We start from the raw sequence: 25048 nt of genomic DNA, 5'->3' as shown, positions 1-25048 counted from the left end.
ATTTTGAGGATCTGCAGATCCTTCTATGCCGGACTGTACGACACGAAGCCCACGGACAGCATGGCCTCCGAATCGTTCCTGTCGTCTATCACAGAGGTCTTAGACGACGGCACGAGGGACTGGCTGGACCGGCCAATATCCCTGGACGAGCTGACCAAAGCCTTCAAGTCCTTGGAGAGGAATAAGACTCCTGGGAGCGACGGCTTACCGGTCGAGCTGTATTCCGCTCTGTGGGGCCTGGTCGGCCAGGACCTGCTGGAGGTGTACAATAGTGCGCTTCAGGCAGGGGAAATGTGCAAGTCCATGAGGAAGGGTATCATTACCCTCATTTACAAGAGGAAGGGGGAGAGGGAAGAAATTAAGAATTGGCGTCCCATTTCATTCTTGAACGTGGACTACAAAATCGTGGCCAAGGTCATAGCCAACTGGGTCAGGTCTGTCCTGGAGTCGGTGATTCACCCTGATCAAACCTGTGCTGTGCCGAGCAGGGAGATCGCTGAGAGCCTCGCACTCATCAGGGTTACGATCGCCTACGTACAGGACAGGTGGGTGGACACCTGCCTCGTCAGCCTGGACCAGGAGAAGGCCTTCAACAGGGTCTCTCATGCTTACATGAGAGACATCCTCTCCAAATTGGGGTTCGGGGAGGGCATCCGCAATTGGATCCGGCTGCTCTACACCAACATCGTTAGCGCAGTCTCAATCAACGGGTGGGGATCGGACAGTTTTCCCGTCAGATCTGGAGTCAGGCAGGGCTGCCCGTTCTCTCCTTCCTTGCTCGTGTGCTGTGTGGAGCCCTTCGCCGCATCCGTCAGGAAGGACGTGGCCCTGAAGGGCGTGACTATCCCAGGCAGCGGAGGCCTTCAGGTCAAGACCTCCCTGTACATGGACGATGTCGCCGTCTTCTGCAACGATCGTCAGTCGGTGAGTACGCTGTTGGACATCTGCGGCCAGTTTGAACTGGCCTCGGGTGCCAAAGTCAATAGGGGTAAGAGCGAGGCCATGTTCTTCGGGAACTGGGACGACCGCTCCTTCATCCCCTTCACCGTCAGGACAGACTACCTGAAGGTGCTGAGCGTTTGGTTTGGTGGAGCTGGTGCGTGCACTAAGACTTGGGAGGAGCGTATCGCCAAACTGAAGCAGAAGCTGGGCAGGTGGACGCTCCAGTCCCTCTCCATCACGGGTAAGAACCTGGTTGTCAGATGCAAGGGGCTTTCGATACTGTTGTATGTGGCACAGGCCTGGCCTATTCCCTGGACCTGTGCCGCTGCGGTCACCTGGGCCATCTTCCACTTCATTTGGGGGTCGAGGTAGGACCGGGTCCGCAGGGATACCATGTACAAAGACCTGGGAAATGGGAGAAAGGGCGTACCAAACCCCACCCTCGCCCTGACGGCTACCTTTGTGTGCGGCTGCATCAAGCTGTGCGTAGATCCTCAGTACGCAAACACCAAGTGTCACTACTTACTGAGGCTCTACCTGTCCCCGGTGTTGCAAAGGATGGGCCTGGCCTCGTTGCCGCGGAACGCTCCGAGTAGTTGGACCGTCCTGTACCACCTGTCTTTCGTGGAGAAATTTTTGAAGGGAACACCTTTGACCACAAGGCCGTCAGGCAGTGGTCAGCACATAGTATCCTTGAGACGCTTCGGGAAAAGGAGAGGGTGGATCCCGTCGTGTGGTTCCCCACGCAGACTGCCAAAGTCGTTTGGCAGAATGCCTCATCGCCAGAACTTTCAAACAAGCACAAGGACATTGCTTGGCTGGCGGTGAGAGGGGGTCTGCCAGTGAGATCCTTTATGCATGCCCGGAATCTCTGCACCACCGCACGCTGCTCTCGAGGTGGCTGCGGGGGGAACGAGACTGTCGATCACCTCCATCTGGAGTGTGCCTATGCACAGGAGGTCTGGAGGGGGATGCAGTGGTATTTGTCGAGGTTCATCCTGAGCAGCTCCATGACGTGGGACTTCGTGCTCTACGGGCTGTGTCCTGGGATACACACCGAGACCAACATCAACTGCGCCTGAAGGACCATCAATGCGGTGAAAGACGCTCTTTGGTCTGCCCGCAACTTGCTGGTCTGCCAGCTGAAAGAACTGACCCTGACCGAATGTTGCAGACTGGCGCACTCCAAGGTCCAGGACTACGTGCTGAGGGACGTGCTAAAGCTTGGGGAAGCCGCCGCCAAGGCGCGGTGGGGAAAGACCACCGTATGAAACCCCTCATCCAGAATGGAAAAAAGGGCCCTATCTGGTAACTGGGCCCAGCTGGCGCCTTCCCCAACTGGTCAGGGTGCCAATGGGGACTGTGCGGGGAGACAACTGCTGGCGTATTTTCTTTTCTTTGTTTTTTTTTCTTCTTTGCTTTGTTTTTTTTCCCTTTAGTTGGTGTACATACCTCCTGGGTAAGCCGGAGCGGCTTGCAGACTGGGTAGGTGTATAAATATGTTTTTTTTTGTACATCTGATGAATAACGTATATTTTTTCAAATAAAAAAAGTGACGAAATGTCTGAAAACTAACCTTCCAGCTCAGCGAGCAAACTCACATCCATTATCCACCATCCTCCAGTGTGAAAAACAACCAACTTACCATGACTCATTATTTTTAGTCTGAAAAGTATCCTTCAATTCAATGACCATTAGTTTTGTTGATCAGCTTTTATGTGGCATTTTGTCAAACACTTCCTTATAGTCCATACAAGCAACATTTGCTGTTTTTGCCGATGTTCTCTGATAGTTCATCAAAATTTCAGTTCAATTAGTCGAGCAGAGTATTCTTTTTCCAAATCCATGCTGTTTTCCATTAATTAAGTCACATTTCTCTACCTGAAGGTTGATATTTTTACTAAGGAGTTGAGTTAAAAACTTTAACTATTAATGATATTAAAATAACTGACTTCCAAGAACTAGGAATGTCCATATACTCCTGTATGAATAAGAGTGTCACACTTGCAACACTCCAACTATCTGGACCTCCCTGTATCTAGGAAAGATCAGAAGATTATGACAAGTCCTTCTGTTATCTCTATTCTCACTTCTTTGAGTATCCTGGGATTCAAGCCATCTGGATTCAATGACTTATTCATTTTAATCAATGCCAGCCTTTCCAGTACATCCTGCCATTCAACTTCACTCCAGCCACCTTCAATTCCATTGATATGTGTCAATTTTATCTTTCTTAGTCTCCTTCTTCTTTGGCTGTCTCTCAGGCTCAATAGTTTCCATGCTTCGTGACTCACTGACTTGTTTCCACTCCAAAGAGGGAATTTCTGTGGTGGTTGAATAATCTACTCCTGATACCACACACTCTGTCAGAGTGGGACAGATGGTGTTCGAGGAGTTGGGCATGTGGATAACTCTGGATTTTGCGCAATCTTTCTGCTGCTTGTACTTTACCTCTGTGTGCTCCTCTTGGTGATGTTTGAAGCAGTTGCCTTCTTTGTGGACGCTTCTTTGTCTAGTTTATGTGTTCCAAGGCATTGATTCTCACATGTTGGTGAGAATGTTGCATTGTTTAGGGAGGCTGTAGGCTGTCCCTGTTTTTGATCGAATCATTGTTTGAGTCAGAGATGACAAAGATGTCTGCATCACCTGCAGCCAACAACGGCCAGATTGCCCATGGATTTATTTACTATTCCACATCCATCAGCTTAGTAAAAACTGGCAGAGACATTAAAGAAAACTCTGCCACAGGAGACTCAATGATACGGGACTCAAAGACCCTGAGAAGAAAGACCTACTCAGGTGTCGCCTCATAGCCAATCTGGTGATGACCATCACTCCAGACTAACAGAATCCCCACTGCTCTTGGTCTACCCTAAAAGCCACCATAGACAACATAGATATGGAGAGGGTCAGCACCTCAACCAGAAAACACCAAGACTAGTTTAGCAAGAACAACCATGAGATGCAAGATCTCCTAGGTCACAAATGTAAGGCATTCCTGAACGGGCAGTTCCGCCAAATCTCGAGTGAGAGGAAGCAAGTCCACAGGCAACTGAAGGCCAAGGTGCAACAAAGAACACGTGTGATTTAAAGGACAGAATGGGTGGAAACAGTACAGGAAACTCAGCAACTCACCAACAAGCATGATGTGTGCACTTCTTTGGTGCACTTAAAGCCATTGGAATACCCAGGGACCCATAGCACTGACAGCCAAAAACAGAGAGTCGCTCACCAAAGACCGACACCCAGTCAAGGACTGCTAGAGAGACCACTACGTGGATCTCATCAACCAGATGCAGCCTTTGACATGATCCTGTAACAGATTACCTGGTGGCATTTTAACATGCATCCAAACTGCTGCAAGTTTGAAAATGTCATCCCACAGCTGAAAAACAACAAGGCCCCCAGAAGAGATGGAATCCCTGCTGAAATACTGAAAAAAGTGCCAGACAGGCACAATTTTATTGCCCCTGTCTAGAAGGAAGACAGCATAGTGGAAAAGTTTCCTTAGTGACGACTGATGCAAAGTATTCAAAGTAATCCAGCTTTTGCTCTACACCTTCAAGTATTTACCATTCTCACTGTCCTTAACAGGCCACACCTCCATTTACATGAAGGCAAAGAAAATAATGGGTTCCCTTTTACATTAAGTTGCATTCTATTCTCAATTTCTCTCTTTGCTTGTCTTATTTTCCTCTTCATTCGCCTCCCAATTTAATGCATTATTAATATACAAGCTTTTTTGTTTCATTGAATTCTCAACTTCCCTTTCATTCAGGGAGCCGCTGGTTTTGTTTCTCCTACCTTTTGCCCTTGTTGAACTAACATCGCTGTCGCACAATGAAATATGCAGTACATCCCGGTGTGTTCCTAACTTGATCAGAGTTTGTTGCTCCATATCAGGAATGTATGTTGATAATACAGCTGCAGTTCCTGATGCCAGCTTGTGTGTTCTGAAAAACTCTACACAAACATAAAGGGAATAAACTGGCACTGGGCATGGAGCCAGTTACTGCATATTCAGTAAAAAGATAACTATTGTTATTCTTGGTTGGAGATAAAAGAACTGCAGATGCTAGAATCCAGGTAGCCAAACAGGAGGCTGAAATAACACAGCAAGCCAGGCAGCATCTGGAGGAAAGGAGCAGTCAATATTTCAGATATTATCCTTCTTCAGGAGATGCCTGACTTGCTGTATTCTTTCAGCCTCCTGTTTGTCCAACTATAGTAAATTGGTAGCGGGGATGCAGATGTTATTGACTTACAGTACACCTCAGTTGACTTCTTCCAAAGCAAGAACAGCACATGGCAAGATATGTCCCAAGTGTTTGTGCATTGGAGCTCCTAACAAAATTACCAATTTAGCATTGGGTTAAATTAACAAGGCTCTCCATTCAAAGTAGACTGTACATAATAGATTTCAGAACACTGTAGAGGGGCAGGCAGCAAAATCCTGGAAATTGGAGTAGGTCAAGTCTATTTTTTCGTCTTACATAAAGGGGCATAAGGAATATGGATCGAAGGTGAAAAGATTATGTGCATGTGTTGTTTTTGAACAATAGTCAAGAAAAGCTTTTAGATCCAACTTCAGCAGTCCTGCCACATGCAGTCATGAATGGTGGTGGAATGCAACCAGTGGTGGCATATATCCCCATCGACAAAGAGAGGGCAGCCCAATACTGAAGACTTGTGTACCAAGACTAGTTATGTCCCTAGCTAAGCTGTTCCAGTACAACTACAACATTGGACCCTAACCAATAATGTGGAAAATTGTCCAGATATGTTCTGTCCACAGAAAACAGGATGAATTCAATTCAGCCAATCAGCACATCGGCAGCCTGCTCTTGATATCAGCAAAATGATGGAGGATGGAGGAATTATTGACGATACTGTCAAACAGCCCTTGCACAATAGTGGTTTGCTCACCATTGCTCAGTTGAAGTTCGACCAGTGCCACTCAGCTTCTGACCTCCTTACAACTTTGCTACAATAAGAACAAATGAGTGGAACTTAAGAGGTGAGATGAGACTGACTCCTTTTGACATCAAGGCAGCATTTGACTGAGTGTGGCATCAACGTAGGACTCTGGCAAAATTTATTGACAATCAGGGGGGAACCTGATTATTGGAGGTCAGTCACCTCAGTTCCAGGAAACCACTACAGGTGTTCCTCAGTGTAGCGGCCTACATCCAAACAAAAATAAAACCAATGCAAAATTCTGCTGATGTTGGAAGTCTGAAATATAAACAGAAAATGTTAAAAATACTGAGGAGGTAAGCGGGCATCTGTGAAGAGAAACAAGAGTTAATGTTTCAGACCGATGATGACCCATCATCCATCCCTTCAATCATTTTCAACTGCAGCAACAATGACCTTGATTTCATCATAAGGAACAAAATTGGATGTTCACTGATGTTTTCACAATATTCAACACTACTCGTGACTCCTCAGACACTGAAGCAAATCACGTCCATTTACACCTAGAGCTGGGCAACATCCAGGCCTGGGCCGCATAGTGACAAGTAAAATTCATGCCACACAAGTAAGGGACAATGATCATCTTCAACAAGAAGCTCCTGTAATAGAACTTTCCAAATTTGCAAACTTCACCACCCAGAAAACAAGAGCAGCAGATGCATTGGAAAACTGGAGGCACATACACTATCCTAGCTTCGAAATATCTTGCTGTTCCTGGAACAAAATTGTGCAACTCACTTTGTAACAGTAGAGTTACCTCCAACAGATAGAGAGCAGTTTTTCAAGGAGACGTACTCTACAACCTTCTCAAGGCCAGTACAGAAGGTCAACAAATGCTGATGTTTTCAGCAACTCTCACGTAGGAATTTTAAAAAATATACTGCCCATTGGTGCAGGTCTGGCAACTTGCTGCAGCAGCTAAATTTCTATATCCATTTCCATAAGCAAGGTTTTGTTAGAGACATGCCTATGTCTGGTAACTGTTGGATGAAGGCCAACAGTTAAAACACACAAATAATTCAACTGCACCACACTTTGGCTATATAGTGTCTGACTTGCAATGAGGAACACTGGGGTAGAAAAATCAACCCTTTGGTATTGCAGAATCACAAGTATGTAACAAAAATTACAACAGACCTTCTAAATATTTAAATTAATCTTGTAACAACATTGCCTGGTAGCTTATTTTCTGCCTTTGAACCTGCAAACATATGAAGAGATTTCCATCGTGTATTTGTGTTGTTCTCTGTCAGTTTTGTTGCTTAGGATTTTCTGACTCAACATTTACTATAGCAGAGATAATAGGAACTGCCATAGCACCTTCTTTTGGAAATGCTGAAATATTTTCCCAAGTTGCCCAATTATTCTGCAGAGTTTGATTTCAAACAGTGAATTGCATCTTACAATTAGGTTTACTTTTGCAACCATTTCAATTTCATCATTAAACTATGGGTAGAACTAGAAATGATTTTTCCTTGTTTTTTTGCCACATATCCACAGAATTAAGTTATTCATAGATTTATGTGGGTTTGGTGCAATTAAATGTAGTCTGAAATTGTGAAGCCTAATTGTTGTTGATAACTTATTGTTCTGACCATGAGAATGGTCTTCTTATCCCCTGCAGCCTTACAACTCAGCAAGATATCTCTGCTCATATAATTCTGTCCTCTCGAGCATCCTGGATTTTAATTGCTCCACCATAGCTGGCAGTGCCCCTTGTTGCCAAGGCCCTAAACTCTGGAAAAACTCTCTACATCTCTCCACTTTGCTTTCTTTCTATTGGCCAATTACTAAAACTTATTTCTTTGATTTAGATGTTGGTCATGTGAAGCAATACCTTCTTAAATGACTTGGCATTATATTTTGCTTATGATAATTATAAAGAACAAAGAAAATTACGGCACAGGAACAGGTCCTGACACGCTGCCTGCCACAAATAAAACCCCCTACCCTTCTGGGGACCATATCCCATCCTATTCATGTATTTGTCAAGATGCCCTTTAAAAGTCACTATTGTTTCAGTTTCCGCTACCTCCTGCGGCAGCGAGATCCAGGCACCCACCACCCTGTGTCTAAAAAACCTGCCTAATACATCACCTTTAAACCTTGCCCCTCGCACCTTAAGCCTGTGCTTCCTAGTAACTGACTCTTCCACCCTGGGAAAAAGCTTCTGTCTGTCCACTCTGTCCATGTCCTTCATAAACTTGTAGGCTTCTATCAGGTCACCCCTCAAACTCCTTTGTTCCAGTGACAGCAACCCAAGTTCCTCCAATCTCTCCTCATAGTTAATGCTCTCCATACCAGGCAATGTCCTGGTAAATATTTCCTGTACCCTCTCCAAAGCAACCATGTCCTTCTGGTTGTATAGCGACCAGAATTGAACACAATATTCCAAATGCAGCCTATTTAAGCTTGCCAAAGCTGCAACATTACCTGCCAATTTTTAAACTCAATGCTTAGCCAATGAAGGCAAGCGTGCTGTATGTTTTGTTGACTACCTTCTCCACCTGCATTGCCACTTTCAGTGACCTATGTCCTTGTAAAGCCAGATCCCTTTGCCTATCTGTACTCTTAAGGGTTCTGCCATTTACTATATATTTTCCATCTGGATTAGACCTTCTGAGATGCATTACCTCACATTTCTCCAGATTAAATTCCATTTGCTATCTCTCTACCCAAGACACCAATTGATCTATATCCTGATGTATCATCTGATGATCCTCATCACTGTCTGCAATTCCACTAACATCTGTATCAATAGACAATAGGCAATAGGTGCTGGAGTAGGCCATTTGGCCCTTCAGGCCAGCACCACCATTCATTATGATCATGGCTGATCATCCACAATCAGTATCCTGTTCCTGCCTGATCCCCATAACCCTTGATTCCTCCATCTTTAAGAGCTCTATCTATCTCTTTCTTAAAAGTATCCAGAGAGTTGGCCTTCACTGCCTTCTGGGACAGAGCATTCCATATATCCACCACTCTCTGGGTGGAGAAGTTTTTCCTCAACTCTGTTCGAAATGGCCTACCCCTTATTTTTAAACTGTATCCTCTGGTTCTGGACTCACCCATCAGCGGAAACATGCTTCCTGCCTCCAGAGTGTCTAATCCCTTAATAATCTTATACGCCTCAATCAGATCCCCTCTCATCCTTCTAAACTCAAGTGTATACAAGCCCAGTCGCTCCAATCTTTCAACATATGATAGTCACACCATTCCGGGAATTAACCTTGTGAACCTATGCTGCACTCCCTCAGTAGCAAGAACGTCCTTCCTCAAATTTGGAGACTAAAACTGCACACAATACTCGAGGTGCGGTCTCACCAGGGCCCTGTACAGCTGCAGAAGGACCTCTTTGCGCCTATACTCAATTCCTCTTGTTATGAAGGCCAGCATGCCATTAGCTTTCTTCACTGCCTGCTGTACCTGCATGCTTGCTTTCATTGACTGATGTACAAGAACACCTAGATCTCGTTGTGCTTTCCCTTTACCTAACTTGACTCCATTGAGATAGTAATCTGCCTTCCTGTTCTTGCCACCAAAGTGTATAACCGCACATTTATCCACATTAAACTGCATCTGCCATGCATCCGTCCACTCACCTAGCCTGTCCAAGTCACCCTGTATTCTCATAATATCCTCCTCACATTTCACACTGCCACCCAACTTTGTATCATCTGCAAACTTACAAATAAAACCAGTTACGTTTTCCTCTGAATCATTTATATATATTACAAATAGCACAGGTCCCACACTGATCCCTGAGGAATACCACTAATCACAGCCCTCCATTCAGAAACACAACCTTCCACTGCTACCCTCTGTCTTCTATGAGTGAGCCAGTTTTATTTTAACCCGTCTTGTAAGCTCACCTCTGACCCCATGCGATTTTACCTTCTGAATCAGTCTGTTATGAGGGACTTTATCAAAGGCCTTAATGAAGTCCATGTAGACAACATCCACTGCTCTATCCTCATCATTCATCTTTATGACTTCTTCAAAAAACTCAACCAGGTTAGTGGGACATGTCTCCCCTTCACAAACCATGTTGCCTCTCGCCAATACACCCCTTATTTCCAAGTGGGAGTAACTCCTGTCTTGAAGAATCCTCTCCAATAATTTCTCTACCACTGATGTAAGGCTCACTGGCCTGTATTACCCCTGCTGGATTATTCCTGCTACCCTTCTTAAACAAAGGAACAACATTGGCTATTGTCCAATCCTCTGGGACCTGTCCTGTTATTAGTGAGGATAAAAAAATTTCTCTCAAGGCCCCACCAATTTCTTCCCTTGTCTCTCTCAGAATTCTGGGGTTTACCCCATCAGGCCCTGGGGATTTGACTACTTCAATGTTTTTCAAGACTCCCAAAATCCACTCCATTTTGATCTCAACATGACCCAAATTATCTACACAAGCCCGCTCAACCAAGTCCTCCATGGTAAATACTGACACAAAGTATATATTTAATCCCTCGCCCATTTCCTCTGGCTCCACACATAATTTCCCTTTCCAGCCCCTGAGTGGGCTAACCCTCTCTTTGGCTACCCTCTTGTTCTTTATATATGTATAACAAGGCTTGGGATTTTCATTAATCCTGTTGGCCAATGACTTTTCATGGCCCCTTTTAGCCCTGCTGATTCTTTGCTTAAGTTTCTTTTGACTTGCCTTGTATTTCACCCTTGCTTCGTATGTTCCCAGCCTCCTAGCCTTGACAAATGCTTTCTTTTACTTTTTGACTATGCTCACAAAATCTTTCGCTATCCAAGGTTCCTTAGGGATAAGCCATAATTATCCTTCATCCTTATGGGAATGTGCCGGTTCTGAGTTCCTATCAGCTGATGTAGAGTCCATTTAGACAGAGGTTAAAAAATAGGAAGAGCATTGGTAAGAGTCATGTATAGACTCATGAACGGTAGTCACTCCGTGGAAAAGTCTACAAATCAACAAACTATTAGAGCACATAAAAATAATAGAGCAATAATTGTGGGAAACTTTAATTTTCATGTGGATTGTGTTAATCAAATGTGAAAGGGTAGCTGTGACAGTGAATTCATTAAGTAAATTAAGCATAGCTTTCTACACCAATAGATCATGGAACCAACCAGGGAGAAGGCTACCTTGAATCTTATAATAGGCAATGTGTCCAGTTTAATAAATGACCTCAGATTAAAAGGTCCCTCAGGGAGCAGTGATCATAACATGATAGGATTAAAATTCAGATTGAGGGTGAGAAACCTGGATCAAAGACAACTGTGTTTAACTTAATTAAAATGAATTACAATGATATGAGGATTGAGGTAAGTGAACTGGGCAGATAGATTGGCAGGAATGACAGTAAGCAAGCAGTGGCAGACATTTTAGGAGGTAATTCATGATCTCAGCAAAAATATATCCCAGTTAGGAAAATAGATTCAAAGAGAGGGATAAACCAAACATGGCGAGCTAAGTAGGTTAAGGAGAGTATTAAGCTGAAACAAGAAAAAAATATAAGGAAGCCAAAGTCAGTGATAATCTTGAAGACTGGGATCAATTCAGAAACCAGCAAAGGAAAACTTAAAAGAAAATAAAAACAGAGAAAATAAACTATGAGGGCAATCTAGTAAGGAATATATAAGCTTACAATATCAGCTTATTTAAAGGGAAGACAGAGGTCAAAGTGAACATAAGCCCCTTGGAAAATGAAGCTGGGAGGTGGTATGGGGAACAAGGAATTTGCAGAGTTAAACATATATTTTGGATCAGTGTTTACAATCGAAGTTACTTTCAACATTCCATTAATAATAAAGAATATGGGTGTGGAATTAAGTATTGTCACCATCACTAAAGAAGTAAGATCAGACAAATTAATAGGGTGAAAGACAGATAGTCCCCTGGTCTTGATGACTTGTAGCTTAGGATCCTAAGAGAGGCATCTGACATTGAAGTCACCTGAGCCATCTTCCACTTCTTCTTGAGGTCTAAGGTAGGCCGTGTCCACAGAGGCACTATGTACAAAACTCTGGATCAGTGGAGAAGAACATTCCCAACAACATCCTCATCCTGATGGCCACCTTTGTGTGTGGCTGCGTCAAGCTGTGCGTAGACCCTCAGTATGCAAACACCAAGTTCCACCTCTCCCCAGAGTTGTGAAGGATTGGATGGCTTCCTTGCCGTGGAACACCCCAGTAATTGGGCTGCTCCATATCACCTATCCTTAGTGGAGAAATTTCAAAGAAAAATATCTTTGACCACAAGTCCATCAGGAAGTGGTCAGCACCCAGTGTTCCCAAGACATTGTGGGAAAAAGAGAGGGTGGATCCTTCATGTTCTTCCCTGAGCAGACCTTCAAAGTCATTTGGCAGAATGCTTCACCACCAGAACTTTCCACAAGCACCAAGACATTGCTTGGCTGGAGGTGAGAGGGCACTACCTCTGAGATCCTCCTTGTAAACTCAGACTCTCTGCGTCTCTGCACATTGTCCTCAAAGTGGCTACAGGGGTTTGGAGGTGGGGGTGGGTGTATGTGGTGTGGAGACTGTTGCAAATATCCTTCTGGAATTTGCCTTTGCAAAGGAAGTCTGGAGAGCGATGCAATGGTTTTTGCTGCGATTTGTCCCAAGCAGCTCCATGAGGCAACACTCTGTGTTCTACAGTCTGTTCCCGGAGACACACACTGAGATAAATATCAACTGCAACTGGAAGATCATCATCTCAGGATCAGCCCTTTTGGTCTGCCTAAAATTTCTTGGTCTTTAAGAGCAAGGAGTTAGCCTTGCCTGAGTATTGCAGACTAGCACATTGCAAGGTCCACGTCTATGTGCTATGGGACGCACTTAAGCTACGGGCAGCAGCCACCAAGGTACAGTGGGGAAAGGCCACCATTTAAGGTCTTTCTGCTGAAGTTAGATGGGAGACATTCAGTTATTGGACCCTCCCAGTGCCTCAAATATAGGTAAACGTAATCTCATAGGAGTAAGAAATGCCTTTGGTTTGTTTGCTGGGTAGAGTCAAACTCCAATGTTTGCTTGTTTCTTCATATGCCACTGTACAGAACTGAAGTGCTTTAGTGGCTGTATATGTATATAAAGATAGCATATATGTATGCATGTGTATGTATAAGGATATGAATATAGATAGTAGAGACAGTAGGAACTGCCGATGCTGGAGAATCTGAGATAAAAAGGGATAGAGCCGGATGAACTCAGCAGGCCAAGCAGCATCAGAGGAGCAGGAAAGCTGGCATTTCGGGTCTGGACCCTTTCTGAAGAATTCTGCCACGGCAGTTAGTGGAATTTGAATTCAACAGTAAAGGTTCTGAAGAAGGGTCCAGACCTGAAACATCAGCTTTCCTGCTCCTCCAATGCTGCTTGGCCTGCTCTGTTCATCCAGCTCTATACGTTGTTATCTTATATAGGTAGTAGATTGTGGTTATAATTTTCCAAACATCATTAGATTCTGGAGAGCTACCAGAGGATTTGAAAACTGCTAATGACACCCCTATTCAAAAAGTGAGGAAACAAAATGCATGTAACTACAGGCCGATTAGCTTAGCATCTATTATTGGAAAAGTATTAGAATCAACTATTAAGGGAGTAATAGCAGAACATTTGGAAAATCATAATCTAATCAAGCAGAATTAGTAAAGCTCAATGAAAGTGAAATGTGTCTGACTAATTTATTAGAGTTTTTTGAGGAAGTCTCAATCAGGGTGTTTAGAGGGGAACCAGTAGATTTGTTGTAACTGAACTTCCAGAAGACATTCAACAAGATACTTCACATAAGGACGGGTCATAATAGCCCATGGTTTTGGAGGAAATGTATTGGTATGGATAGAGAATTGGTTAATAAGCAGGAAACAGGGAGCGGGGATAGAGGATTCTGATTGCATAAGCGCTGGCCTTGTGTTTTTAATTGCTAGGCTTTTAATCCAGAAACTTGGCAAATGTTCTGGGGACCTGGGTTTGAATTCTGGCATAGCAGTTAGTGAAATTTGAATTCAATGGTAAACATTCTGGAATAAGAATCTACTGATGACCATGAAACCAGTGTTCATTGTCGGAAACATCCATCTGACTTACTAATATCCCTGAGGGAAGGAGAACTGCCAGTCTCATTAAGTCTCGTCTACATGTGACTGCAGATCCATAGCAATGTGGTTGACTCTCAACTGCTCTCTGAAATGGCCTAACAAAGCACTCAGTTCAAGGTCAGCCAGGGATACCCACATCCCATGAGTGAATTAAAAATATATGTAAATGTCTTGGAGAAACAAAGTGATCATACTGTAGCCAAATTTGCAGATGACAAAAATTAGGTGAAAAGGCAGTTTGTGACAGAGATACAAACAGTTTACAGAGTGATATTAACAGGGTAAATAAGCTGGCAAAAAACTGGCAAATAGAGTATAATGTGGAAAAATTCGAAATTGTTCATTCTGGAAGGGAGAACAAAAGAACAGGATATTAATAAAATGCGGAAAGCTGGGATACAAAGGGACTGTTGGAAACCTGTGCATGAAACATAGAAAGCTAGCATACAGGTACAGCAGCTAATCAGAATGGCTAATGGAATGTTAGCCGTTATTTCGAAGGGGTTGGAGTGTAACAGTAAGGAAGCCTTACTGCACAAAGTACTGGAGAGATTATGCTAGCGAACATTTTCTGAAATGTCTCTATAAAATGATATCTTTCCTTAAATAAGAGGACAAAAACTGCTCACATCTGGAGTACTGTGAGCAGTTTTTGTCCTCTTATTTAGTGAGCAGTTTTTGTCCTCTTATTTAAGGAAAGATATCATTTTATAGAGACATTTCAGAAAACGTTCGCTAGCCTAATCCCTGTTATGGAAGGATTGCCTTATGATCAAAGGATGGGACTTTACTCACTGGAGTTTAGAAGAATGGCAGGTGATCTTCTCGAAACATAAAGGAATTTTAAGGGGCTTGATAAGGTATGTGCTGAGAGGATGTTTTCTTCTTGGGAGATTCTAAGGCCAAAATGCATAATCTTGGAATAAAGAGGCTTAAATTTAAGATGGAGAAGAAGAGAAATTTCATCTCTCAGAGGGTTCTGAGTCTTCGGAAGTGCATGTCACACAGAGAGATGCAGGGCAAGAGTCCTTGTGTATACTTAAGGCTGAGATAGATAGATTCTTAATCAGTAGGGGAATCAAAGGTTACAATGAAAAGGCAGGAAGTGGACATTAGGAATGTCTGGTTGGCTATGATCCTATTGAATGTCAATGCAGGTTCAAGGGGCCAAACAGCCTACTCCCTGACCTATTTCTTAATGGCCTATCATATCGTGCAGCAAAGAAGGCTTCCCCTAAGAGTTTTGAGGAAAAACTTCCTGATTGAAGGGTGATGAATAGTGGACGGAGTTCATGCTGTTTTCAACAATTTAAAACATGGCTGCAGAAGAGAATAATATTTATAGCTTCAGGAATTCTGTCAAAGTAAGGCTCAACAGCAATGTACCCTTTATGCTGCGCAACCACACAGCAAGCTGAAAGTTCCTGTGTAGGTCAGTTCTGTTCAGTTAGCCCACACGCATGGTTTTCAAAAAAAAATGGAAGCATCTGCGTCCTTAAACAAGCCACTAAATAATGCACAAAAAATTCAAAGTAATGTTACAAGCCAGATTTTCAAAATGCTGAGAAGATGAAAAAATTATACACACACAATGAGTTTTCTCTCACTTTGTTGAACCATCACTGAACTTGAGCATTAACAAAGCATTCACGGGCCAGCTCTCTCTCAGCTTCGTCCACAAAGTGCACTTTATTACTGCTTGTTCAAATTAGAGCTGTTGTTATTCATTACAACAGTGACTGTGCTTTAGAAAAATGCACTTCATTGATTGTAAAGCCATTGCAGAGCTGTAAATGCATTTTTCATTCATTTGTCATGCTATAGAAACACATTAAATATTCTTTTCCCTTACTTGGTTGACTGTTTTATCAGAGTCATTATTATTCTTAATTGGCCAATTTCACCATTCAAAGACTGAATTACCCCATATCAAGATAACATGTGGGCTAAAAGGTGGAAGATAGAACTTAATGTCAATAAGTGCAAGGTAATACATTTGGACATAAAAATAACCGCAACACTAATTATATTCCAAATGAAAGTTACCTTGGTGCTTTGGAAGAGCAGATGGTTCAGTGATTTGACAATCAAGGATGGGCAACAAATGCTAGTAACACCCATAATCCCATGGAGGAACAAAAAGAAATAAGCCTACACCTTGATAGATCATCAAAAACAATACCTCAGTTTGATACAGCCTTAAAAAAGCCAATGGTGTTCAACACTTTATCATAAAAGATAATATTGCGCCTATAACAACAGTTGTAAGATTTCAATTGGTGCACTGCATGTTATGTTAAACACAAACCCCTTATAACAAAGCTTTGGAGATGTTGCAGCACTTCATGTAGGAAATAAAAGTAAGAAGAGGCTTAAATATTATTTTTCCTTGGAACAATGCATATTATGATAGACTGTTAAAGTTAAGCAAAGGTTGGAGAAGGTAGGTAGATACAGATTTCTTCCAGTAGCTAAAGCATAGAGAACAAAGGGCTACAGGTAGCAGATTAAATGAAAGAAATTTAGAATAAAAGCCTGGAAAAATCTTTTCATACAAGATACTACAGAATTCACGTCAGGGGTCTGAGGCAGAAACAATGTCAATATACAAGATTGGGGTGGGCATGTAAATGAAGGACAAGGGAGAACGGAATTCAGGAGTAGAGTTAGGAAATGTGATTAGAAATGTTGGCAGATATGGAAGGTAAATGCCAGCAGGGATTGTTTCTATACTTTGCAATGAAGTTTGATGTAACTGCAATAAAGAAGCAAATAAAGCAATGTTCCACATGTAAGTGTTTACATTAATAAAGCAGATTGGAATTAGTCTTAAAAAATAACTGCAGATGCTTATGTTCTCCCACCCCCACCCCCCATCAGCATTACTTGAGTTAGAAAATGTATTAACACCTGAAAACTGAGACGTGAAAATTTACTGATATAATGGAAGCAAAAGTAGTTTGGACAGATTCAGCTTTTCTTTGGGTTTTGAAAGAAATGCTAGAAGCTTTAAGTGACACCTTGGTAAATATTTTCAACAGTTCACCGGGATAGAGTCATAGAAGTCATAGAGATATGCAGCATGGAAACAGACCCTTTGATCCAACTAGTCCATGCTGACCGGATATACTAAATAAATCTAGTCCCATTTGCCAGCATTTGGCCCACATCCTTCTAAGCTCTTCCTATTTACATACCCGTCCAGATACCTTTTAAATGTAATTGTACCAGCCTGTGCCACTTCCTTTGGCAGTTTATTCCATACACACAACACTGTCTGCACGAAAATGTTGCCCTTCAGGTCCCTTTTAAATCTTTCCCTTCTCACCTTAAACCCTCTAGGTTTGCACTCCAAAATCCGAGTGAAAAGACCTTGCCTATTGATCTGGGAGAGCAGCTGCAGTATAAAAAAAGTATATGTACTTTTCTTATTAAAAAATGAATTAAAGTAACACATAAAAAGGTGTTGTTTGTGCACCTTGTCTTTAAGAGGGTTTAAGGGCTCCATGTCTTGTTAAGTGAAATGCTATGATGTTCCGAGCTTTTAGTCTGCTTTGGATTTGCCAGCTGTACTCACAGAAATTAGTGGTTTGAACACAGGAACAGCATTAGACCATTCAGCCCCTCGAGTCTATTTCGCCATTAAATTAGGTCACGGCTGATCAGAGGCTTAACTCCATACACTTACCTTTGACTCATATCATTCTATACTTTTTCCTTACAAAAATGTATCTATCACAGAATTAAAATTAACAATGGATCCAGCACCCATTGCCAAACATCCACCACCATTTCTGTGTAGAAATACATCTTAATATCGCTCCTAAATGGTCAGGCCCCCAGTTCATAGACTAAGCCCCCAAGTTCTAGAATCCTAACCCAGTGGAAATATTCGATCTTCATCTATCCTGTCTTTTCCTGTTAAGACCTTGAAGCTTTTGATCAGATCACCCATTAGCCATCTAAATTTGAGAGAAAACAGGCCTGATGTGTATAATATCTTCTCATAGCTTAACTCTTGAAGCCCAGAGATCATTAAGAGTCTTTGAGAAGCTTGTAGCCTGGGTTGTGGATGAGTTTGTAGACTTGTTCTGTGAGCTGGTGCATTTGATTGCAGACGTTTCATCATCCTGCTAGGTGGCATTGTTATTCTTGTAAAGCTACGTTGTACTCTCTCAAGGGTCAGTACCTCCTTCTTAAAGTGTGGTCTCCTGATTGGTTCACAGTACACCCAGTGACTTCCAGCCAGGATTTTGTATAAGTGCAGCATAACTTCTGCATCCTCATACTCCAGTTCTTTATATACAAAGGCCAGCATTACTTGATTACCTTCTGGAAACCCATATAATCAACGTCCATAGACATTCCTCTGTCCATTACTTAGCTATCTTGTCAAAACATCCAATACGGTTTTTCTGGCATGAATCCATGCAGGCTCTCCCTGGTTAACCGAAAATTTACAAGGTGTTCAATTTCTCCATCCTTGATTAAAGATTCCAACAATTTCCCTATCACAGATCTCATGCTAGCTGGTTTGTAATTCCCTAGTTTTCTCCTTTTGCCCTTCTGAATAAAGGGGAGTGATGTAAAATTTTCCAATCCAACGCGGTGGCTCCAATATTTAGGGAACTCTGAAATATTATAGCTATGGCTCCCCTACTTCATTTAACACCCTCTGATGGAAACTGTCAAGTGCCGGGGATTTGTCGCTTTTAAATTTCATTCATTTCCTCTTTACTGACATTTTACTTATGTTAACTTTATTCAATCCCTGCTCCTGATCTGCTATTAATTTCCTCAGGGCTTCTGGCAAGCTATTCTCCTTGTCTACTGCAAATACTGAGGCAAAGTAATTATTCAACATTCCTGCCATTTCCTTGTAGTCACTGACGATGTCCTTATTTTCAGTCTTCAGTGGGCCAACATTGCTGCTGAACACTGGCTTTCCCTTTATGTAACTATGAACATTTTTGAAATTGATTTTGATGTTCTCATCAATCTTCCTTTCATAATCCCTTTTAGTAGCTCTTATGAGCTGCTTTAGGGCCCTTTGCTGGTCTTTGTGTCATTCTCATTCAACAGGATCTGTGTTGCTTTTTACATGTTTGCAAGCCCTTTCTTGTCCTTTATCACTTTCATCGTCCACGGCTGTTTCTCCTGTGAGGTGGAGCATTTCCCACTAAGGGGTATGAACCGGTTTTGTATTGTGTTAAATGTATTTTTGAACATCCTCCACTGTTCTTCAGTTGTCTCACCAAATAGCAGATTTTCCCAGTTTCCTGTGGACAGTCTCAGTATTTGTCTCATGTCATTAAAATTAGTCTTACCTAAACCTAAAACTCTAGTAGCTGATTTTTAAAAATAATCCGTTCACTGGATGACAGCATCACTGGCCAGGCCAGCATTTATTGATTATCAGCGTTTGGCCCAAATGAAATTCCATTAATAAATGCATGGAACAAAGGAATAAATTAAATCAGCTGCGCATATAAGATAGCAGCTAAGAGACAACCACATTGCTTTGGTCTTTAGTCACATGTAGGCCAGACATGGTAAAGGACATTAATGAACCAGATGGGCTTTTCCCCAACAATCAATTCTCAGACATCATTTGACTCTTACTACCAGATGTTTTATTGATTTCAAGTTCCACCATCTGGTATGGCAGGATTTGAACTCAGGTCCCAAAACATTACCTAGGTCTTGAGTTTAACAGTCCAGCAATAATACCACTGCGCCATGCTTGTCATTTACAAATCCTATATTGAATTTGATCATGTTATGATCAATATTTGTTAAATGGTCATGCACAATTAGGTTACTAATTAAATCTGACTCATTACTCATTTCTAAATCCAGTGCTTTTTGTCCCTGTGTTGTAGGACTTATTGCTGTAGGAAACTATTCTGGACATACTCCAGAAATTCACTAAATTTCTGACAGAAAGCTTGTTTGCCTCTCCAACCTATGTTATAATTAAAATCCCCCATTAATACTACACTAGCTTTGCTAAACATTTGCCTAATTTCTGCATTTATACAATCTGGCTCTTCAGAGATGTTATTGTGATCTATACACAATAACTATAACAGTTTTAAATCCTTTCCTGTTCCTCAATTCCACTGAATACTTTCCACTCATTACATCCTCATTACCATTAAAGTAATGTTGTTTCTAATCGGTAAGGCTACTCCACCTCCTCTGCCATTTCCCCTGTCTGTCTTGTAAACCTTATAACCTGATATATTTTGTTCCAAACCATCCTGCAGCCATATCTCAGTAATTGCGATTATTTCATAACTTCCAATTTGAATTTGTACTTGTCGCTGATTTAATTTATTCATTATGCTCTGTGATTTCATTTATGGAACTCTCATTTGGCCCATATCCAACAACCTGTCTCTGAGCACTGATAGTTTGTTCACCTCTTTATTATTTCTGTCTTCCAGCACAATCAATATACTTTTGTTAGTTTTGCCATTACCTGCTGTACCTGAAGTAGGATTCCCTGATTGTTTCTTCACTCTCTGCCCTGTTACTTGATTTTGAAACTGCATTGACATCCCCCCAGCCCTGTCCATCCATTAAAAAATTTAGTATTAGTTTAAAATCCTTGTGATACCCAATTTAGTCTTTCTGCTCTGATCCTGGTTCTAGATCAGTTCAGGTGGAGATAGTAAAGCTGTAGTATCTGGTTTGCTTAAGTATGTGCTCAGAGAGTTTCAGGGCTGAAGAGATTACCAGAGGGTTGCAGTGGGAGAGAGATTCACTGAGGTTCTGAAGAAGAGTCCCAACCCTAAACGTCAACTTTCCTGTTCCTCCAATGCTGTCTGGCCTGCTGTGTTGTTCGAGCTCCACACTGTGTCATCTCAGTTCAGGTGGTGTCTGTCCCAATGGTACAGTTCCTTCCTGTCTCAACAGTGATGCCAGTGCCTCACAAAATGGAACCCTGCTTGAATGGCCTCCTGTACCATAATGCAGTGATCAGCTTGCTCATCCTCCTACAGTCCTTTTCCTCATCCACATAGGGAGCAAGCAGCTTACATCCGTTGGCAGAGACTAAAGCTGAGGCTCCTCCAATGCTAAATTCAGGATTCCTTTACCTGCCTTCCTTGAAGTCACACCCTCCTATCCCTGACCACTGGATAAATTTGAAGAGCTTACCTTCAGGGTGTGACAACCTCCTGAAACACCGCACCGAGGTATCTGTCCCCTGCCTGATGTTCTACAGTATTCAAAGCTCAGACTCCAGCTCATTAACTCCTAGCCAGATTTCCTTGAGAACCCAACACTTGCTGCAGTTGTAAGATAACAAAGTGTGAAGCTGGATGAACACAGCAGGCCAAGCAGCATCTCAGGAGCACAAAAGTTGATGTTTCGGGCCTAGACCCTTCATCAGAGAGGGGGATGGGGAGAGGGTTCTGAAATAAATAGGGAGAGAGGGGGAGGCGGACCAAAGATGGATAGAGGAGAAGATAGGTAGAGAGGAGAGTACAGGTGGGGAGGTGGGGAGGGGATAGATCAGTCCAGGGAGGATGGACAGGTCAAGGAGGCGGGATGAGGATGGTAGGTGGGAAATGGAGGTGCGGCTAGAGGTGGGAGGAGGGGATAGGTGAGAGGAAGGACAGGTTAGGGAGGCGGGAATGAGCTGGGCTGGTTTTGGGATGCAGTGGGGGAGGAGGAGATTTTGAAGCTTGTGAAGTCCACATTGATATCATTGGGCTGCAGGGTTCTGCAAAGCGGTCCCCAAGCCTCCGCTTGGTTTCCCCAATGTAAAGGAAGCCACACCGGCTACAGTGGATACAGTATACTACATTGGGAGATGTGCAGGCAAACATCTGCTTAATATGGAAAGTCATCTTGGGGCCTGGGATGGGGGTGAGGGAGGAGGTTTGGGGGCTAGTGTAGCACTTCCTGCGGTTGCAGGGGAAGGTGCCGGGTGTGGTGGGGTTGGAGGGGTGTGTGGAGTGGACAGGGGAGTCACGGAGAGAGTGGTCTCTCTGGAAGGCAAACAAGGGTGGGGATGGAAAAATGTCTTGGGTAGTGGGGTTGGATTATAGATGGCGGAAGTGTTGGAGGATGATGCGTTGTACCCAGAGGTTGGTGGGGTGGTGTGTGAGGATGAGGGGGATTCTCTTGGGGCGGTTGTGGTGGGGGCGGGGTGTGAGGGATGTGTTGCGGGAAATGCGGGAGACACGGTCAAGGGCATTCTCGACCACTGCGGGGGTAAAGATGCAGTTCTTGAAGAACGCGGACATCTGGGATGTGCGGGAGCGGAATGCCTCATCGTGGGAGCAGATGCGGCGGAGGCGAAGGAATTGGGAATAGGGGATGGAATTTTTGCAGGGGGGTAGGTGGGAGGATGTGTATTCTAGGTAGCTGTGGGAGTTGGTGGGCTTGAAGTGGACATCGGTTTCTAGCTAGTTGCCTGAGATGGAGACAGAGAGGTCCAGGAAGGTGAGGGATGTGTTGGAGATGGTCCAGGTGAACTTGAGATTGGGCTGGAAGGTGTTGGTAAAGTGGATGAACTGTTCGAGGTCCTCTTGGGAGCAAGAGGCAGCGCCGATACAGTCATCAATGTAAGGAAGAGGTGGGGTTTGGGGCCATTGTAGCTGCAGAAGAGGGACTGTTCCACGTAACCTACAAAGAGGCAGGCATAGTTTGGGCCCTTGCGGGTACCCATGGCCACCCACTTTGTCTGTAAGAAGTGGGAGGAATTGAAGGAGAAGTTGTTGAGGGTGAGGATGAGTTCGGCTAGGCAGATGAGGGTGTCGGTGGAGGGGGACTGGTCAGGCCTGCGGGACAGGAAGAAGTGGAGAGCCTTAAGGCCATCTGCACGAGGAATGCAGGTGTATAGGGACTGGACGTCCATGGTGAAAATGAGATGTTGTGCGCCAGGGAATTGGAAGTCCTGGAGGAGGTGGAGGGCGTGGGTGGTGTCATGGACGTAGGTGGGGAGCTCCTGGACCTAAGGGGGAGAAAATGGAGTCCAGAGGGTCACTATGAACCATGATGAGGTCGACCAGTTCCCACATCATGCAGTCACTGCACATCACCTGACCCTGCATCTCTAAATTATTTAAGTAGTTTTTAAATTTATACTTTAAAGTTTCCTACTGGTCTTTAGTTTTTAATCAGTAAAATATTTATCTAGTTTACCTATAATCTGCAAGCAATTTAGTATAGGTATTCAAACTAGCAATTACTTTGTGACTAATCAATTTATGGTATTTCTTGTGATGTCACTGCTTTTCCACGGTGTCTATTCCCCGAGTCTCCTCCCTCTCCCCATTGGCTCGTCTCTTTCTCTTTCCATTTGGGTTCCCAGGTAAGTACGTAGGTCTTGATTTTTATTTCCTGTTCAGTCTCAGTCTCCTTCCCTGCTGGTTCCTCTTTCCTCTTATGCTGCAAATTTCCTTAAACCTTACTTTAATGTTAAAGACCACAAGGGAAAAAGACAGACTGATCACTTTTGGACTGCCGACTTTGGATTCAGAGATAACACTGTGTATACCTGGACGAACACAGCAGGCCAGGCAGCATCAGAGGAGCAGGAAAGCTGTTGTTTCGGGTCTTAAAGAAGGGTCCTGACCCAAAGCGTTAGCTTTCCTGCTCCTCTGATGCTGCCTGGCCTGCTGTGTTCCTCCAGCTCCTGACTGATAACCTTCTCCCTCTTTCGCCTAACTTCCTGTTTCATCAAACTCCAGTTACACTTTAATGCAACAAAGCAACACTTCAGTGCAGACAAAGCAATACTGAACCTAGATTATGTACTGTCTCCTTCATAACTTATACTGTTATATATTTCACTGTTTCAAATGAACTAACCCATGGAGTTAAACAATCCCTGATAAGTGATGGATTGTTAGGCAATCATTATGAACATGTTATAGTACACATTGGGCTAGTAAGGTCTACTGTGCTTGATAAGTAACAAGGCCTGTTAATTTACCTCTAGAACATGTTCAGTTATCTTGAATCATGCTAAAATGCATGAGACAGCCTGTGACGTCTTTGCTTGTTTCAATGCCAAAGAGTTTTGAAAACATAGCTTGATGTAAGAAGACAAATCCCTACTGAAAGGCCAGTTTAACTCAATTAAGAAAATCAAGTGAATGGACTGCGTGCCAGATTTATGACAATCAAAGGGCAAAGACACATTATCAGAATGGCCATAAAGTTCTTTAATTTAAATTTTGATGAAAAAAAACTTCCTAAAAGAAATGTTTAAACATTCTCCAGAGTTATGGTTCCTATATTCAGACGTGTCCAATACATAAAAGCCGGTCATTAAGATTTACTTTCATTTGGACATAAATGTTTAACACATCAGGATTAATAGTTGAAGGGCTAAAAGATTCCCAAATGATATGGACCACATTAGAAGGTCAATTCAGAGTCAGATTAAACTTTTGGATTTATTGACTAGAATTCATGTCGCTTTTGCAAAAGCCAATAAAATCCATAGTTCATTTTATGAGAAGATGCAGAGGAAAGGTGTCATCATGTGATTTTTCAGACGGGGACGCAGCAAGCAGGATTGTTAAACTGGTGATCATATCATGGTGATCATCCCATGTCCCTGATGGAAACTTACCAGAAAGATGTGCTAGTCAAACCAAGAACTTAAAGTATCAAACAGCACTGGCGGATGAACATAAATATGAAGTGGTCCTCACGGGTCATATGTACAAATTCAATAGTTGGCACAATCATTTCAGAATACTCAAGCATAGCAAGACATTTGGAAGCTTTGGCCTTCTGCATGTACCAAAGAAATGTATGGTTTTCAATTGATTTTACAAGCACATAGCAGAAAAGGCCATTGTTAGAGCCAATGCATTAGAGTAAAGATGGACATAGCTAAAAAAGAGCCCCAAGCCTTGATCCAAACAGTGTTTAGAAGGTGTATTCTGAAACTAAAATAAAGACCATCTGGGTGTCCTGCCAGGGGCTAATACATAAGCCAGAATCTAACATGTACATAATGTAGGACTGAGCAAAAATCCTATCTTTTTAAAATACTGGACTTTAAAATATGGGCCAAACTGGAAGAA

The sequence above is a fragment of the Stegostoma tigrinum genome, chromosome 3, assembly GCF_030684315.1.
Source record: "Stegostoma tigrinum isolate sSteTig4 chromosome 3, sSteTig4.hap1, whole genome shotgun sequence".
NCBI lineage: Eukaryota > Metazoa > Chordata > Chondrichthyes > Orectolobiformes > Stegostomatidae > Stegostoma > Stegostoma tigrinum.
The sequence above is the reverse complement of the archived record's forward strand: the minus strand, read 5'-3'. Positions refer to the sequence as shown.